This window comes from Corvus hawaiiensis, chromosome 7 (assembly GCF_020740725.1).
Source record: "Corvus hawaiiensis isolate bCorHaw1 chromosome 7, bCorHaw1.pri.cur, whole genome shotgun sequence".
In the NCBI taxonomy this organism is placed as follows: Eukaryota; Metazoa; Chordata; class Aves; order Passeriformes; family Corvidae; genus Corvus; species Corvus hawaiiensis.
This window is the reverse complement of record NC_063219.1, coordinates 7,969,102-7,982,710: the sequence shown is the minus strand read 5'-3', so window position 1 is coordinate 7,982,710 and position 13,609 is coordinate 7,969,102.

Here is a 13,609-nt window from a genome sequence, read left to right as displayed (position 1 = left end):
ATTGTGCATCATTTTATTCTTGATACACAACACACTATATGTTAAAATGAGGAAATTCAGAATGAATGTAAGGCACCTTCCATCCTGTTTGCTAATTGAGTGTGAGATTGTGTCTGACCAAATGAACTTTATGTTCGATTCTTTACCACTTAATCCCATTGCAGCTTTGCTCTTTACTAACCAAGCAATTATTCTTCTAACACAATGCAGCCCTGCCACTGGAGATGATCCCACCTGTAAAAGGTTTGAAATGGATACCTGTAGTTAGGTTATAATAATATAAAACCAATCAGCAATAGACAACCACCCTTCCTTGAACTGAAACATACCCAGCATACAGAATAGGATTGCTGGGTTATAGTACTATTGGCTCTATACTACCTTAGCAGAGCTCCCTCAGCTTTTAACCAACCTGACACTCTTCCTGCGTTTGTACTTTGCTGAACACAAGCAGGCTCACAGCTTCCTGTGTGATGGTGATAACATATGTCTGACTTTGTTGTTGTCAGCTGGAGTGAAGGGGAAGACAATGCCCTTTGAACCATGAAAAGCAGTATAAAGCTTATCAGATCCTCTCCAGATACCACTGAAGGAAATGGGCTGGAAGAGTTTGCCCCACATAGGAAATATATATAAAAACCTGCCAGTACTAATCTTTTCGAAATGTCATTAAAACCATACTTTTGCAAATCCGAGTCCCTGCTAGACAATGTCATTTGTACAAAGTGAACTGAAGTAGAAGTGGAGAGGAAGAACTGTACGCCACACATTAAACTTAAGTACATATCACACAGTAGTCTTCCCCTACATTTTACAGTGCCAAAATAAACAACTCTTAGTGATTATTTCTCTGGTCCTTTTCTGAAGTTGAGATTTAAAGGTCTTACAAGACCTTTATAAAACCTTTATATACAAGACCTATATAAAACATTATGCACAACTTTTCCTACTAAACAGTTCATTTGGGGGTTTTGTTTATCTGCAAAGCCTTCTCGATGAACTGCAGCAAAGAAAGATCATGGAATGACCCCCACAAAAACCCTGCACATAATAAAAAATATATTTTCAGACTAGTGTTAGGGTAATGTCCTTATTGGCCTGCCAGATGTTATAGATAATAGACAGTATTAGCATATAAAACTTTTAATAAGAATCATGCAGTTTTATATTGATAAAAACACCTATTTGATTTACCCTGTACTATACAATCACAAAAACAGTTAAATAGCACAAACACAAAAGTTGTAAAAGCGAAAAAATCATTTGGACTTTTTTTTTTATATGATAGTTGAAAAAAATACAAACAAAATACTAATAACAAATGCAAGGTTGAAAAGATTATGAGCAGAGATTTGGGAAACTCAATTCTTCCTTTTGATGTGCTCACTTTGTGGTTATGGCAACACCAGTTAAAAAGCAATTTTTCAGTATCTTCACTGACATACTGGGGAACATTTCTAGTTATTACAACTGGAGAGGAATACAAGAGGGAAAAAAAAAGAAGTATAATCTCTATTCCTCAATTTAGGTAACTGAAAGAAAAAAACAACCAAATCTGCAGATGTCAGGTGAAGCATCAGCAACAGAAGTGCTTCACAATCTTTTCATTTAATTTGCTGTGGGTTTTTATTGCCCCTATAGCAGCATTATTACACAGTATATAATAAAACCTTGTGTTTCACACTCAGAAAACTCACCCCCTTAAACAATGGTTAAATCACTTAGAAGTCATGAAATAACACTGGAGATCATTCTGATGGTGTCAATATAAGAATGTAAGCAAGAGTAAATATTGTTCTCTGTATTATTTAAAAATCTGTTTTAAAATAACATCCAGGCACGTTTATTGGCAGGACTGAGCACACAACGTTCCATTGCAAATCTGCCCCAATTTATCAATGCTGTGCTCTGTTCCAGGTCTCTGTCACAATGCAAGCTTCATATATCCGGTAGAGAGGAAAAGGAGAAGTCAGTTTTTCTGATATCGGGTGTTCATTGGGTTTTTTTCTTATATTTATAGCTTTTGAAATAATGTGGAACGAATGCAGCTGGCTGATGTCTGCCAGGAGGAACCTGTACCCATGTGGCTTTACTGAGAAACTACCATCCAATTTCAGGAGCTCACAGCTCACTGAAGTCAGTCTTCTATTGGACAAATCCAAATCCCAAACTTAGGACCATGGCTTAGTGGTTGTTAGAAAAGCACAAAGTAGCTGATCAGAAGTCTACTGTGTCACTGCCAATATATACAAAAAGCCCTGAAATCCTCCTCCTTGAAAGGGGGATAGGTTGATCAGACAAGGCAGGGAAGAGGAGAAAGGAAACACTCCTAAGAAAAAACTGAGGCACTGAACTATTTTGACCAAGGTCACTCAGGATGCCTATAAAAGAACCAGGATGATGAGCTTCTCCTTAGTCCTGGTCTACCAGGTTTTTTTTTTGGTCTTACTTCTTAAGTCTCACAATACTTAGGTTTTTTCACCACTAAGTTACTATCTCTGACAGGAGTTATATCTTCTATTTTCATTATTTGCAGGAGATTTCAGAAATATTGAGATTACATATATGTTTTTTACTTGCTCATATTTTATTTCATTTTGTTTACTGTAGAGACCTTCTCAAAAAAACCCCAAGTGTTCACAGACCAATATATAAAGTAGCAAGGTAAAAAAGTCATCTTTCTGCTCTCTGACCCAATAAATCTTGACAAGATTACAAGAGAGGGGCAAAGTTCCCTTTTCTGTATTATTGCACATAGCTTAAATTCTGCAAATCAGAGACTTCCCAAGCATACAGAAAATAGAGATTTGACCTTCCACAGAGGTGGGAACTGAATTTTGTTTCTACTGTCTATTTCAAAATGAAATTCAGAACTGGGATCCCACAGTATTCAGAGGGCAAAATATTCCACTGTTACCTGGACACTTCATGGTAACAATTTAGAGAGGTGAACACAGATAGCTGATGCCACCCAGCTGTACCTTTTACACAGCCAACAAACCCTAGGGGTTCAAGATGCTTTTGTGCAGTGACACTAAAGATTAAGTTATCATTGCCTTAAAACGCAATAAAACAAATTAAGAGGCACATGTCATCTAAAAAACATTAGGAAAAAACCTACAACAGTTATTACTTTTACACACAGTTATTTCCAAAGACCATTAATCCAAATGGATCCTGAGACACAGCATGTGAGTGCCCATACCGGGAATATGCTATTCAAGCCTCTGCTGGCAAAAATCAGTACAGGCTGATCTGTTCTAATGGGAAATAAACCAGAGTAATTTCAAATTCTGTAATGTTATAAGGGACTGGGGTTAAGAACACTTGTACTCTGAGGCCAGTAAAGCCAGACAGAAAAAAAAGTGAATAAATACCAGACTGGATCTAGAACAAGAATAGTTCAAGAAGCAAACAGTTCATAAGAGCAAATGGATACATCTTGTGTCATGTCATGGAATTTTGTAACTGCAAAAGGGAACTGTTTACATATAATAAACAAACAGAACAAAATTTCCCGTGTTATCACTGAAAGGGCTCCCTATACCATGACCTGGGAAAAATATGTCCAAAATATGCTCAATGCAGCTGTTAATCTGTAACATTTACTGCAATAGGTTATTTTCTGAAGCTCTTTCTCTGAAGAAGTTCAAAATAATCTGTAACTTAATCCTTTTAAAGTATTTGTGATTCCATGCTTCAAAAGTTTAGCAAGGTACAAGCATTGTCAGGTACCATTCTCAAACCTAGGATTAAGAATTGTATAAATCACAAGATCATGGATTGATCTTATCCACTCTTAGGATTCCTCTTCCCGCACAAAATTTCTGCATGGCCATTAACTCTATAACATTTTATGCCTAGCAGGGAAAGAAAAGTGAAAAATAACTTTTTATTTATTAAAACATGATTCAGAAGAGATGACACCATGGTGAAGACAAGGAAGAGAACATGAACAAGCTCATCTGGGAGATTTTGCAAGAACTCTGTGATACCTAGCTAAAAATGACATCTTGAGGACTTTGCTTAAGAACGTTAAGCACCTAGGAATGTTGTCTACTGATCCTCTTCCAGCTCCCTTCCCTTTATCCTCATTCTGCTGGCAGGATTAGTTTAAAGATTATTTAAAATTATTTGAAAGAATTAACTCTGAGGGCTATTTGACACACAACTTATTTAGAAACAGCCCCTTCAATTGTTCCAGTTTGATGTGTCCACTTGAGTTGACTCAAGTCACAGCTGTGACCAGCTCACCTGAGTTGTTCCATGTTGTGGCTGTATCAAATCCCTGTGCATTTGGTGCCTTTCACATAACAGTTCTCTCTTACTCAGGCCCCTGTTTCTTTCATGAGCCAAGCATTCAAAAACCTCTATGTCTAACCTTGTTCTCACCTCTGCACTGATCTGGATTCTGCAGCTTGATCAGCTTTTCTTCAACAACACTTTTCCTTCACCAACACTTTTCCTTCACCATCTGACACAGGGAGGGTTTATTCATTTTGGTGTGGCACAGTGCCAGCTCCCAGAACCTCATCCCACCTCCTCTGGCAACACCAAGCCCCTCTGCTGACCCTTCCTGCCTTTCTGGGAGCTCTGCTCCATCTCTGTCACGTTCCAGCTGGACTCAGCCACTTCTGAAACAAAAAGGCACTTCAGAGAAGCTGAGCACAGGACAAGAAGAATTTCTTACACCTTAAAAAAACATATATGTGATTTAAAGCTCCATTACCACATTATCATAGAATGGTTTGGGTCGGAAAGGACCTTAAAGCCCATCCAGTTCCAACCGCCTGCCATGGGCAGGGACACCTTCCACTATCCCAGGTTGCTCCAAGCCCCATCCAACCTGGCCTTGGACACTTCCAGAAATAGGGCAGCCACAGCTTCTCTGGGAAGCCTGTGCCAGGGCCTCACCACCCTCACAGGGAAGAACTTTTTCATGCTATAATATATTTAATATATAATTTCCATATTATTATAGATATAGTAATATATTATACATACTATATATGTACTGTAACATATTATAATATAAAGTGTATATATATACATATATACACACACACTATATCCAGTAAACACTACATCAATTACTCTTCTATTCCTAAAAGACTCGTAACTATCAACTGTTTGAAGAATTGTTACAAGTATTTAACAGAGAGGGTAAATAAACGCATTTTTGCAGGCTAGAGGGAGTGCAACAGTTCCCCCTAGCGACCACCGCACAGAACAGAAACCCCGCTGGTGAAGGTTTTCAGGGCTGTTCGGCCTTTTAAAAGCACGTAATAAAACACGGCTATTTCAAGAACGTTCCTCGCCGAGGAGCGGCGAGGGAAGAGGACACAGCGGGGTGAGGCGGTTCCCCTTCTCTGCCCGGGAAGAACTGAGGCCGGGCCGCGGCATGGCGGTTGCCGTGACGACCGCCCGCTGAGGGGCCGCGCGGGCGGCCCGCACGCCCATGCCCGTGGGATCCCGCGTGTTCCCACCGGGAATGGTGGCTGTGTGCGCCCGTCACGGAATCAAGGCATCCACTGGGCTGCAAAACACCTGCGAGGTCATGGGGTCCAACCTGTGCCTAACCCCAGCGCCCCAACACTAATGGGGCGTCCTCTTCCCTTAAACGCCTTCGGGGCCGTGACGCCGCCACCTCCCTGGGCAGCCCGTCCCAATGTCTAATCACCCTTTCTGTGAAGAAATTCTTCCTAATGTCCAGCCTAAACCTCCCCTAACACAGCTTAAGACTGTGTCCTCTCGTCCTGTCACTTAACTGGGAGAAGAGTGTGACGTCCCATCAAGGAGTTGTAGAGAGCGATAAAGTCTCTGGATAAACAGCCCCAACTCCCTCAGCTCTGGCTCCTCTTCACACTTGTGCTCCAGCCCCTGTACCAGCTTTGTGGCCCTTCTCTGGACTCGAGATGTTTATAGATCAGATATGCAAATGTTTATATATCAGATACATAAACACAGTGAGCAGGTGTGTTTAAGTCAGAGAAAAGACAACCCTGGTGTCAAAAACAGCCATGCAAGACCCACCTCACGCTTCACAAGAAACCCTCGTGGTTCCTACCTGAGCCCCGGGTGCATCCAGAATGGAGACACGAACCCCTGCAGGGACACGCAGCAGAAATCAATTACATTGTCTCCTACTGCCACTGCAGTTGTCCCGTTCTCTCCTCACTGTTGGGGATATATTACTTACCTCAAAATTCAACAGGATGAATTAAAACCCACCACATCAACAGCAAATTAGTGGGTTTGGCTAGGTTAGTTCTTTTGGCAGTCTGGAGAGCAGGATCAGGTCACTGAAGAATCAGTGACAGGAATATAAGCTGGGGGTGGGACTAAGCTCTTGATTTTAATTTATTTTTAAAAACGGATTTAAATTTATTAAACAGAATTTGCTACAGTAAGATTACTCAGCTTCTTTCATCACACAATACTTTCTCTGTAGAACAGTTTAAGACTCTTACAAGGAAGAGAATGTCAGATGCATTGATCAGGGAGAACTTGATTATGTTTTTCCCATATGTCAGGAGGCATTATTAAGGAAAATGCTCTCCATCCCTTAGTGCAGGTTAGGCATAAAATTTGTTATCTGTCTTCCTGCACTTCTAATCATAGAATAAATTCTACAAGACCTCATAACATAGCTACTCCAATACACAAGGAAAAACACCCAGCAGTTGTTACAGCCCTTTTGCAATCTGGGAAATTGGACAATCTGAGGAGTTAAAATGTGGATGGAGAGGAAGGAGGAAAAGAAAAGGAAGACTATTTAGTATTGCGATGTGATTTTTCTTATTTGCTTCTGGAGAGATAACAGAAATTGGAATTCATTTTCTGTAGATACCTTTGTGGTAATGTTCCCATTAAAAACATAATCTTTGGGCAGACCACCAAGATGAACTGGAGAATGGCTCTGCAGTGAAGTGTCCACTTTACAGAGAAAAACGTGCACCTCTTATTCTCATTCTAAAAGAATTTAGAAACTAAACAACTTGTGAATGCAACAGAGAAAACAAGACTGAACAGGCACCTTAGAAACCCTTGTAATAACTTCAGAGCATTTCCAGCATAGCAAAGCACTACAATAAATATTTTTAAACCAGTATTTTGAGAGTCTTTCAGTATATCTTATAGCTTGTCACTTATTTCTCTGCCTTATTGTAACTGATTATGATGCCTAAAACCACAAGCCAAACAATATTAAAATGATAAAAAGTGGTTACCTTCAATGAAGGTCCTTTAGCTGCAAGTATGGCAAAAAGCACAAAATACAGGACTCCAACGATTTTCTAAGTTTAACAAATTAGCATAATTAACAGAAATTATCCAGTTGGAGAAACAATTAAGTAACCACCCTTTTGGTTCAGCCCCCCACTGAAGCCACTCACCCCCCAGCTTCTAACCCCACATTTATTATGTCTAGAATATCTGGAAAAAAATAAAATGTCCTTCGTTCACTACAGAGGTAGGACTAGGTAAGATTCCAGGAAGGTTAGCTTGCTGTTCTAAGATCTAAGAGAAAGGGTAAGAAAAGTATTAGTTAGTTAAGGAGCTATATAACTATATAATATTAGTCTAGAGAGCTACCAATACATGAAAAATGTATACAAAGCAAAAATCTTTTTGGCATCAGCTTCACCTAGAGAGTAGACAACATATGCTTTGATCCATGACAAACAAAGTTTGTCAAAGTTTGTTTGACAAGGTTTGATCCATGGCAAACAAAGCAAATGTTTTTAAACTTGCTTTTAGTGCAGTACATCTCCAAATGATTCTGTAGTATGCATTTGGATTGTCCTTCTCCAAATAAATAATTTAGCTACTACTTTATCATAAAGGGTTAAAAGCTTATTAACCTAGCTCCTTATTCTGTTGATGTGCTTTTGGTTTTTTTCTGAGGTGTACCCAATATGCTGAATATCACCTATGGCATGACTCCTTCACTGGCTTTTGCTGTTCTCCACAGTTTTTATTTTTAGACAGGTACGAAACATTTTTTTTGTATCCTACTCAGATCTGTTTAATAATTTTAATTTCCCTTTTACAAATCACACTGGATTTGATTTATTCAGCTAAAAGCTAAGTACTTACAGAAAGATACTGAGAAAAGCAAAAATAGCACTATAAAATAAGAAAGCTTCATCATCCTTTGCCTGTGTACATTGCATCATGGCACCCTTACAAGGACAGCAGATGCAAATACATCCTACCTTACCCTATCTTTCCCATATCTTTATGTAGATAAGTCCTTGCAGCTGACAATGTGGTCCAAAATAAAGGGCCATAGGAACCAACATGAGCTGAGGAGATTATGGAGGTTCTTTGGACTCTGCTTGTACAGGGCATAAACCATCAGTGCCAGGATCTTCCCCAGTTAAACCTGACTGGACCTTATTAACTTCTCACTGTTATTATCCAGGGTACCGGTCACCTTCTGTACGAGGTGTACCTGGGACTATTACAGCCTGGGGAATTCTGTCAGCATGAACAAATTCACAGAGAGTCCAGGCCTTGAACTAGAGCACAGCAACTGCAAAATTAAGGCTCTGTGAAAATGAGTATGTGTGGTTCTACAGATAGCTGGCTCTTTCATACCATCCATGAGTTTAGATAACTGTAACAATTACAAATGCATATACTTATGTCTTGGAAGTTAATTTTGTTGCCATGTTGTCTCTAGATTTCCAGAAAGAGCAGCATTTCAAATTTGAGTTGTCTCACAAACAAGGAGATTGTCTCCAAGGTCCAGCTGAAGACCAGAAGTTTTTCTTCACAAGAAACAGAACAGAGAATGTGACTGTATTAGAACTGGCAACCTGAAGGAGGATAACATTCTTTTTTCATGAGAATTATGGTGATGACAGAAATACATTTAATGATATTTAGAAAAAAAGTGTTGTGAGATGTCCCTAAACAACATATGGCTTCAAAGAAGCTCAAATAAAAGTTCAGGCACTGGTAACTTTTTCGAATTTTTATTATAATGCATAAGCTGCAACATTTTACAAATCTTAGTTACATTTTCAGCAACAGATACACTGATACTGTAGTAAATACAGAGATGAAAAGACACCTCTGACAAAATATAAAAAGGTAGAAATACTTCAAACCAGGATGCCGAATATCAAGAATGTTTTACATAAACAATATCCATACTAGAGAGTTTTTGCAAATGGTTGCCAAAGTCATGAAGCATTTGTTGAATATAAAGCTCCATAATTCAAGGTGGTGAACACAGTCAGTGCCATGAGTTCACCTGCCTTGCAACATCCAGAGCCAAGCTTTGTATGAACAACATGCTCTAATGAGCACTAAAAACTGCATTTCTACACAATGACATGTAAAAATATTACTGTTCTAACATGGACTGAAGTGCAACAAGTGCTTCAAAGGAACTAAATTAATTACCTGGGGAATAAAGTACCAGGATGTTTTGGGGAGGGGGAATATAGGAATGTTCAGTAAGTCCTAAAACCGACAAAAAATTTCATTTGGTAAAACAGTTTTCAGGCTGAGAATGCTAGAACAAAAAGAAATGACAGTTTTGCCCTGCCAGTCTTAAAAAAACCTGAAGCTTTTTTTTTTTCAGAACACAATGCATACTGCTTTTAAAAAGAAAATTAAGCTCAGATTCAAGTCATTTAAACCACCTTTCATATAAATTCTTTAATGCGAATGTAGCTGCCTACTGTTAGAAGTGTGGCACACATTAGTACAAACTACTATAAAAGAATGCTCATTTAACTCCGTAGGCATAGTACTGTGTTTTCATTATACCGCTGAATTAAAAAAAAAAATTAAAAAACAATTAAAAACAATGCAGGTTATGCTCCAAATTGAGATGATAATTAGTTCTAGAAAATAAGAATTATGTACCCATCTCCATACACCTTCTGCTGCTACTGGCAAGCAAAGTTAGCAGCTGAAAAAAGGAGTTTTATCATTATAATAGTGTTTATATATAAACATATATTATTTCATTTTTGTAGTTAATATCCCAGTCATTTTCATATTTGTCCAGTGACTTCAAGATGCTTGCACTTGATGTACGAAGTTGAATCAGATCCCGTATGTGCATTTTAAAAAGACACTACTGTTCAGATTGCTAAAGACATTTTCTTTTAATTTCTTTTCAAACATAAAATACAAAAAACAGGGTTTACAACAATTACCATCATCAGCAGCATGCAGGAGTCAGTATTCCAACATAAAGAACACTAGATCTGCCTTTTAAAAGATTATAAAAGCTACATAATTGTATGAATTCAGGGGTTTTTTGGCTAACAGAAAAAAACCATAATGTGCTTTTCAGATAGTCAGGTGTCCCACTGATAAAATAAGTCTGATTAAAGAGAAAGGCACTTCAGCAGGCTAATTTATCTCCAGATTTTCCTAATGTAAAGTAATAGACAACAGACGTAGTGCACTGCCTTTTCATTTACACAGTGTTAGGTCAGTAGCGTTGTGAAACTGTGTCATTTTTTTAACTAACAAGAAAAATTTATACTGGTGCCCATTCATTTCATCCTCTTTGGTACAAATTACTGCATAAAAACAAAGGAGACAACTAAACATTCCTACATCCTGGATTATTTTTGGCGCATCATCTCTAGCTTTATGTTGGCAAATAATGTCCCTAATCAACATAATAATCTTTACTTTCAGGTTTCTAATACCAGAGTTCTTCTATTTTCTGACCATACTATAAAGATTTTTTTCTTTTAATCAGATGTGATTTTTAAGTGATTCCCCCACCTTTTTTTTTAATTCTAAAATATCTAGCATTTGGTAACAATCTAAAAATTACTGTCAATGAGCTTGCACTTAAAACTATATGTACATAAATAAAGGATTTTCTTGCAAAAGCTGACAGCTCAAGAAGTGCCTTGTGAAGAACTGAGACATAAGTCTTGCAAACATTTGTGTTCTTCAAAAAGAATTGATTCCACCAAAGCACAAATACATACCAGTTTGCAAATTAGCATCAGAAAGAAGCTGTATCCTTTCCAATTTTCCCTACCCATTCCCCTCTCCTTAGAAGGGGCTCACAGACATGGCCCACTTCTTATTCTCAAGGTAAGCAACCTCCAGATTCAAAGAAGTCAAAACCTCTGAAGGTTTCCCCAGCCTTTCCAAGAGCTATATGCCACAAATCCTTGGTAATTATTGTATAGGCCCAATTCTGGCACCAGCATTTTAACAGTCTGTTAATGCCACAAAGAGTCAACAGAAATCTTAAAAAAGAAATTCAGTGATTCATATAAATTCATATGTTGAAATCATACAGAGAAATACAGAAAACCATTAGTTTGACTACCAAAACAAATTTCACTGTGACATTCTGTCTTCTCCACATGTTAAACATCATGTAGAATTTTTTGTGGAATTAAAATTCTTAGAGCTCAGCATAGTCAAACTCCTTTTTTTAATGATCTAAAACCAAAAAGAATTCTAATCACTAGTAGGCAATACAGGTTTTTCCAGTGCATAAATTCCAACATACAGCTAGAATGTGAAGACTGAGATAATATATTCTGAAATATTCTGTGTGAATATAAATCATAATCATTTTAGAGTTGGATTTCTAATCCTTTTTCTTTGACAACCAGATACATACTCTGTCAGAGAACGAGAACAATGGAGTGCCAAACTTGGTTCCTTTGAAACAAGGTAAATAAAGCCATTTACAGTAGGCTGTATTTTTTAATGATACAAGTAAGTTTGAGAAATTAGGTCTTTTTGGTACGTACAATGAAAAATGCATTAAAAAATCTGAAATATTATTGTAGGTGAACAAAATTTCAAGTAAAGACATATGAATTTAATATGAACTCCTCAAAACCATTAGCTTGTCAGGGATTTTCTATTATGTTCAACAGAATGTATAATAATCTCTTTTTGAAAAGGGAGCCATCAGAACCAATGCAACTCTGCAAAGAGGGCAATATTGAACCTTAAGAGCAGCTTTCAGAAGAAATGTGCATACATAAATTGACTCCTACTAATGTAAATAATAAAGCAAAGGATGCAATTATCAATATCTGGGGCTAAGAAGTCATATAAAAAAATCCAGTAGAACTGCACATAAAAAAAAAGTATTGTGAAAATGTATTTGGTGTTGGACAACAAAATTCCTGTTACCTAAAAAGAGAACCAAAGGTATGCTAATATGACAAGCCATCTTCACATCTGAAATAGATGAATCATAATTAAACCTCATTTAGGTTCTATAGGCCAATTTAATTACAGACTTATTTGCACACCGTAGTGGTTTGACCCTGGCTGGATGCCAGGCACCCACCAAAGCCACTCTACCAATCCCTTGGACAAAGTGGACAGAGGAGAGAAAATATAATGAAAAGTTCATTAATTGAGATAAGGACTGGGAGAGATCACTCACTGAATACCGTCACAGGCAAAACAGACTTACTCAGCTTGGGGATATTAACTGAATTTATTACTGACAAAATCAGAGCAGGATAATGAGAAGTAAAATAAATCTTAGAAACACCTTCCCCCCACCCCTCCCTCTTTCCCAGCTCTACTTCCTCCCTGCAGTGACACAGGGAGACAGGAATGGGTCCGTTCATCACCTGTGGTTTCTGCCGCTGCTCAGGGACAGAAGTCCTTCCCCTGCTCCAGTGTAGGGTCCCTCCCACAGGAGGCTGCTCTCCATGAACTTCTCCAACTTGAATCCTTCTCACGGGCAACAGTTCTCCACAAACTGCGCCAACGTGGCTCACTCTTCCACAGAGTGCAGTCCTTCAGGCACGGCCTGCCTCCAGCACGAGTCCCCCACAGGGCCACAAGTCCTACCAGGAAACCTGCTCCAGGGTGTGCTGCTCTCTCTGCATGTCCACAGGTCCTGCCAGGAGCCCACTGAAGCACGGATTTCCTGTAGGTTCACAGCCTCCTTCATGCATCCTCCACAGGCTGCAGGTGGGTATCTGCACGCCATGGGTTGCAGGGGGACAGCTGCTTCACCATGTGTATTAAGTTTGAGTGGCCAGGTTTTGGTAGTGGGGGGGTCTACATGGGTGGCTTCTGTGAGAAGCTGCCAGAAGCTTCCCCTATGCTAGCAGCTCCAGGACAGAGCCGCTGCTGACCAAGGCTGGGCCAATCAGAAATTATGGTAACACCTCTGTGATAACAGATTTGAGAAGGAAAAAAGTTACTGTGCAGATGTAATTGTGGCCAGAGAAGAGTGGGGTGAGAATATGTGAGAGGAACAACTCTGCAAGACACCAAGGTCGGTGGAGAAGGAGGGGGAGGAGGTGCTCCAGGTGCCGGAGCCGAGATTCCCATCTGTGATGGTGATGCCCATGGATATTGGGTGTGACTGAGCTGGAGTTCATTTCCCATAGCAGCCTTCCCAGCACTGTGCTTTCCACTGGGAGCTGGAAAGGTGTTGATAACACACCAGTATTTTGGCTACTGCTGGGCAGGGCTGGCACAGCATCAGTGCTGACTCTCAACATTGCCTGCCAATCAGCAGGCTGGGGGTGGGCAAGATCCTGGCAGGGGACATAGCCAGGCCAGCTGACCCAAATTAACCAAAGGGATATTCCATACCATATGACGTCAGCTCAGATATAAAAGCTAA